The sequence below is a fragment of the Lithobates pipiens genome, unplaced genomic scaffold (assembly GCF_037356315.1).
Source record: "Lithobates pipiens isolate NorthernLeopardFrog02 unplaced genomic scaffold, aLitPip1_a1.2 Scaffold_19, whole genome shotgun sequence".
Lineage (NCBI taxonomy): Eukaryota > Metazoa > Chordata > Amphibia > Anura > Ranidae > Lithobates > Lithobates pipiens.
The window spans coordinates 151733181-151740306 of record NW_027507764.1 but is presented as its reverse complement, the minus strand read 5'-3'; positions in this window follow the sequence as shown (position 1 = coordinate 151740306).

Here is a 7126-nt window from a genome sequence, read left to right as displayed (position 1 = left end):
ACAAGGAGTTACGAAAATATTATAATGCCATGATGGGTGGATGTCAGACTGGAGAAATGGGCATTCCTAGGCAGACAGTATTTACATGCAGATCACCAGGACTTTTTTTTCTCGGGAAACAGGCGCAGGAATTAAACCACAAACACCCAAAACCCCCCTCACGCACACCTTCCAAACCAATAATGGGTTGGGTCAAATTTTACTAATAATGGTGCAGAGTTTGGGGGGGGGGGGGGTTACACACAGAGTGAAGAGTTCATAGTAGCGCTACATGCAAAGTTTGGGTGTGCGCTACGTAAATAGTGCAGAGTTCAGACTTCCTCCACAGCTGCTTCCCTCTGCATCCCCTATCCACATCTTACTTTCACCCTTCTTCAGCTACCCGTTCCACTTCCCCCATCTTCTCCCTCCCTCCTTAAAAGCTCCACTATTTTCACATGTCTTACTTGTGTTGAAGCACCCAGACGGCTCTAGTACATCACCCCACCCCCCCGACACACTGTCGGTGGCTGTCTCTCTCACTTGCAGGGGTATCATCCAGTGGGGGTGTCAGAACCCGGGCACATTCATTTCCCTTGTCCCCATCCTGCACTCAGTGTGAACAGTTGAACAGGAGATCAGATCTGTGGGAGCCATTGGGAGACAAGCTGTCACTAGTATACACAGAAGCCGGATTTCTCTGATTACAAGTAGTAGTGGTGAGCAGGGAGCAGAGAGCCAGAGGTGGTGGAACTGAGTTCCACAAATTTCCAGCAGAAAAAAGCCCTGCAGATCACCCTAACACCCATTTGTGATGCTGAGCCTTTGTGATTAAAATACCTAATGAATGAAAGGGGTAGTAAGGCCAAACAGTAAAACACTAGATGATGCTGGATGTCTTCCAGTAAGGAAATAAGGTGGGCTCTTCCTAACTTGCTGCAGCTTCTAATGCAACTGTGAGAAGTATGCAGTGAAATCAAAGTAAGCAATTTTGAGTACAGGAGAAGCGGTGGTAAAACTATGCAAGTCTGAAGGTATGGCTAGAATTCATATTTAACCACTTGAGACCCACGCTATAGCCAAATGACGGCTACAGCGCGGACCTCCTTTGCGCGGACCTCCTGTGCACGAGCGGCCTGCGCGCCCCCACTCGCCTGATCACCGATCCGAGCAAGGGGTCGATCCCGACCCCTTATCACGTGATCAGCTGTCAGCCAATGACAGCTGATCATGTGATGCAACGGAGCCAGTAATCGGCTATTATTCCTCCTCGCACTGACAGCGCGAGGAGAAAAAAAAAGAGCTGATCACCGGCGGCCGTGATCGGGACATCAGTCCCGATTACGGCCAGCCCTGCCAGTGCCCACCTGCCCCCTGCCAGTGCCCACCTTATTAAAAAATAAGTGCCCCCCGTCAGTGCCACCCAGCAGTGCCCACAGTGCCACCCAGCAGTGCCCACAATCTGCCTCAACAATGGTGCTGCACCCCAGTGCCACATATCCGTGCCCATCAGTGTCATCTACCAGTGCCCATCAGTGCCGCCCATCAGTGCCCAGCAGTGCCACCTTTCAGAGCCACCTATCAGTGCCCATCAGTCCCATCTATCAGTGCCCCTTAGTGCCACCCATCCGTGCCACCTTATCTGTGCCCATCTTTGCCCATCAGTGCCGCCTTATCTGTGCCCATCAGTACTGCCTTATCTGTGCCTATCGGTGCCACCTTATCTGTGCCTACTTTGTTGAATTCCAGTGCTACTGATCTCCTTTAGCCAATGACAATGAAGAAGTGCAATCGGGAGACCCTCATGTTAAAATTACCAGATATTGATGAAACTTGTCTTTTTTAGATCAAAGAATAGTTTTGAAATAACTTTTGAGTGTTAAAGCTTACATGAAATTTTAGTGATCGATTTTAGATTTTTACCTTACAGCACAATGTTGAGAATTCAAATGAGCTGATTTCCTGATAACTTTGATTTACGAGCATACATTGTATTCATTTGCATACATTCAACCCTGAATGAATATTACTGTAGTTCTTGAGAGGAGTTGTTACCCTTCTTAGGATACATTTGCTCAGGCACATAGGGGCAGCTAAACACTGCTTCTGGATGCAGCAATACTCTGGCCGCATACAGACAGGCTGATTAGCTGTATACAGTTTATGTGTGGGCAGAAAATGTACAGTGTTTGCAACCAGGGTCATCAGGAGACATGTAACCTCTCAAATGCGTGATTACCTGCTGACAGTGCAAGCACAGGCCTTGATTGTACAGTGCACAAGTCTGACATTGCTTGCTGGTCGCACACAATGTCTGCAGGCAGCGTTTGGAAGCGCCGGCAAGAATCTACTGATTCTCACCAGCAACCGCCCACTTGCGCCTGTGTGAATGCAATCATACATCTCAGCAGAATGAATCAATCAAAAAATAAGCATTCACAGATATGTTGGCTGGTAAGAATATTCATAACTTCATTCTGTTTCAGTTATGTATTTAGTTGTTTGAATGTAATTGTCCTTTTAAGGAAATTAAATTGGTTTGTAAAAACAAAACAAAAATTCACCCCTGCAGTGGGGCTGCTTTGGCACGGCAAGGGTAGATAACGCGTTAGTTTATGTCTAGGGGACCAGAAGAAGGAATTTTACTTATGTGAGCCCCACTCCTCTGGAAGCCGGCTCTCCCCTATTCTGCAGCGGTAAACTCTTTCCTCTGCGTTCTATAGGGCTATAGGCAACGCATTGTGCTTGACAACGTAAAAGGAGCTGCGACTACCAGAGCACAGGGTAGATGAGGCTACGGGCACCAGTCTAGCAATGTGGGGGAAGCACGAGGGAGAACCACTTTAAGGAAGGTACAAATGCACAAAAAATATCCTGCAAGATTATGTCGACTTTGAAACAGAAAGTTAGTTGTGAAGATGAAGGATAGCTAGATGCTACCTTCAAAACTTCATTTTTTTTATTTATGCGTTTGTTTTTCCCTGTGGATGTTAATAAATAAATCATCTCCTGTTTTCTTGTCTTTGATTGCTGTCAATACCTGGTGAGTCTGCTTCGACGGGGTCAGTTTGCATATCGGAAATCCCTTCTTGGAGATGCAGGATGCTGTGCTCAACCACAGCGCACCTGTATTTCCAGTAGTCAATACGGAGACACCACACTCCCCCGCACAGCCTTTTGCATCTTCAGTCTGTAAGAGCATAGCACACACAAAAGGAGACTGAACTTTTTCTGCTGTGTGTAACCAAATACTCTGCCTGCCCATTTTATTTAGAGATACACACTCCACTGTGGGGAAGGAGGATGTGTGGGAGGCTGTACAGTCATGCGATTGCCAAATAAAGAGCAAAAATAAGGTACAAAATGTTTTTGCTTTCAATGTCCAATTGCTCTTTGGAATAAAAGCAATTATATTTCACAAATATAGTTTACTGCCTTACTACTGGATTGAGCTGCCCTGTGTTCATCCATATTTTCAAAAGATACACATCTTGGTCTTTGTTTTTAATGCCATAAATGTTATCCTTCCAAAACGATCATTATGACATCACCATTCACACGAGTAACGCTGCGATCTTATAATGAGCCATGCATAGAAACTTATATATATATATATATATATATATATATAAACCACACAAGCTACATAAATGCTTACTCAGGTTCAGGCTTGTAGCCTTCAAGGAATTTTTAGTATCCGGATTCCCTGTACTCATCAGTCACTTCTATCTCATTATTTAGTGCTACACTGTGATAACGCATTATAATATAGGTAATATTCTAGACTAGAGTATTATCATGGAATGGCAAATAAGGCAATTAATTACAGATGTCAAGAGAGTGGGTGGAAGCCGAAATTCTGTTACAGCTTGTGAGCATAAAAGCAATAGAGATATAAAATGAAAATAAGAATAGAACTATGGATAGTGTCAGTTATTTAAATAAGTGCTCCAGAAAGGCCAACACACATTTTAGGACTTGTAAGGTTTTCTCTTAGCAATTACAATTACATGACTTACAGATAAAGGAAATTGGCTCCTAAAGGAAAATGTGGACTAAGCATTCAGCATTTAGCCTTTGGTTTTTAAATAGCATGTTACCATAAGGCTCACTTAATGTGATAACGCTGTCTTCAAATGTGAAAAAAATAAGAGAAGAAATATATTTTTTTTCATAATAGTTATTCACAATTATTCTCTGTGACCCAAGTGTATTAGCATTAAAAAGGCCTCTAGCAAGTGCATGTAAAATCTGAAAAATGGCTTATATTAAGAACCATTCCTTACATTCACAAGAGTAATAGAAGACAAGAAACGATGCCTATACTCTAGATTGCCCAGAGACAGGTTTTTTAAACTTCAGCCAGTGGTGCTCCACCATCACCACCTTTGTCAGTGTAAGGCCCCTTTCACACGGGACGGATCAGTAATGATCCGCTTGCTCAGCGGGGATCGCTCCGTTGTCCCCGCTGAGCCGGCGGCGGACAGGGCAGGGACCACCCTGTCAGCTCTCCGCTCTCCTCTATGGGGATCGGATGAGCACGGACCGTCTGTCCGTGTTCATCCGATCCACTCTGCAGATGGATAGAAAAATAGGATTTTCCTCCGTCTGCAGAATCGGACAATAGCGGAGGCGGACGATATCGGGTGTCTGCGGATGTTCATCCGCAGACACCCGCTATCCTATAGGGATGCATGTATGTCCGTATTTTATCCGCAAACGGATGGATGAAATACGGACATACTGTATGCATGTGTGAAAGGGGCCAAAACTGGCCACACATACAAAGAATATTTGTAGAAAAAACGTTCATCATTAAAAAGTCAACTAATTTTGTTCAAAAACAATTACAATCTCCTCCACATCTGCTACCTGAATTTTATCCCATTTCAAACTTTTAAAAATGTGCCAGATTACCATCTGTAAAGTCCATCAAGGTGCATGCCATCTCGTGGACTTATCTCTTTAATTTATGTTTTACTGAGTGCTAGGAGCACAGCTATTGCTATACTTCTGATCGCAGATCCTGCAGCATTGTATGCAGCCACTCTGGCCTCCCCTCCTCCTGTGCAATCTGTCATTGCTCAGACCATACGTCACACACTGCATCAAATTGGTCTGCATGGCTGTCATCCCAGAAGGAAGCCTCTTTTAAAGATGATTCACAAGAAAGCCTGCAAGCAGTTTGCTTAAGACAAACAGACTAAGGACATTATGGATTACTGGAACCATGTCCTGTGGTCTGATGTATTTGACTCAGATGCTGTCAAGCATGTGTGGTGGCAACCAGGTGAGCACAAAGACAAGTATGTCTTACCTACAGTCAACACTGGGGGGTGGGAGAGTCATAGTCTGGGGCTGTATGAGTGCTGCTGCCACTGGGGAGCTACAGCTCATTGAGGGAACCATGAATGCCAACATGTATTGTGACAAACTGAAGCAGAGCATGATCTCCTCCCTTCAGAGACTGGGCCATAGAGCAGTATTCCAACATGATAACGACCCCAGACACACCTCCAAGATGACCACTGTCTTGCTAAAGTAGCGAAAGGTAAAGGTGATGGACTGGCCAAGCATGTCTCCAGACCCAAACCTTATTGAGCATCTGTGGGGAGGAGATGAGGTGGAGGAGCGTAAGGTCTCTCATCCACCAGCTCCGGAATGTCATCATGGAGGAGTGGAAGAGGACTCCAGTGGCAGCCTGTGACGCTATGGTGAACTCCATGCCCAAGAGGGTTAAAGCAGGGCTGTATAATGATGGCCACACAAAATATTGACAATTTGGACTCTATTGGGACATTTTCACTTAGGGGTGGACTTACTTTTTAAACTGCCAGCAGTTTAGACATTAATAGCTGTGTGTTGTTAGTTTGAGGAGACAGCAAATTTACACTGTTACACAAGCTGTACACTCACTACTTTACATTGTAGCAAAATTGTAATTTCTTCAGTGTTGTCACATGTAAAGATATAATAAAATATTTCAAAAAATGTGAGGGGTGTACTCACTTTTGTGAGATACTGTATGTCAAACATAGTGTACATATCAGGCACGGTTGGTGCTTAATACTTTGGGGGAGGCGGGGGTGGCCAGAGATGGACGGGAAGACTGCTCTCTCCTCATGGCCGAAGTGGGTCCTAAGACTCCCTGGCCAATCAGGTCTCAGGACCTGCTTCCTGATTGGTCAGGAGGAAAATTAGGATGACAATAGCGACTTGGTGGTCTCAGTGCCCTGCGTCCCGAGCCCACCCTTTTTTTTCATGCGCTTCAAAAAAGGAAAAAAACAAACATTGGAATCCATGCGTCCAGCACCCCGCATGAAGATTAGAGGCTGGACACATGGATTAGGGGGTGGCGCCCCTGCACCTCTAATGGATGGGCCAGCACTGGTGCATATGCAATATTTCATATTTGTGTATAAATAAAGTGTGCATTTAATACAAAAAAATCTTAATATAAAAGACAAAATAAATGAATGCAATAGTGAATCATAAATCTGAAAAAAATAAAAACAAAAGTCCATAAGGTGCTCAACAATATGCAAAAAAGGTAGATAGACATGGTAAGTTCACCCGGTGCTCCTGTCCATACGATAAACCGCTTACCAGAACTGTTGTATCTCAAATGATATAGATCATACACGCTCACACCAGAAACGTCTGACAGGGAATACTCCTTGGGCTGATCCAAGGGAAAGATTCTCTTTCATACAACAGATATTGTTGAAATCTCAGACACAAAAAAAAACACCTTCTCTGGGTAATCTCCCGCATCATGGCATATCATAGGATAGAAGGAAGAGGCTGTGTGGTGCAGCATTTCCAAAGATTTTGTTAAAAAATAATATACCACTTACATCCAAAATCACGGTAGAAAGTTTAAAATCACACAGCTGCAGCTCTAGCCAGATGGCTGATACGCGATGACATTCAAGGATTGTTGCTCCACCCAATGCTTTTCCCCATGCAAGGCATCAACCTGGACCAGAGGCTCTACCTGGACATCACTCACCACGCACTATATATATGTAGGGCAGGAGAGACAGCGGAAGGGCTCTTCCTGTCTAGTGTAATCCATTTCAATGGAGTATAATGTGATTAATTTGTATATAATAAGCATCTAAAAAAAAATCCTTATGTATACACA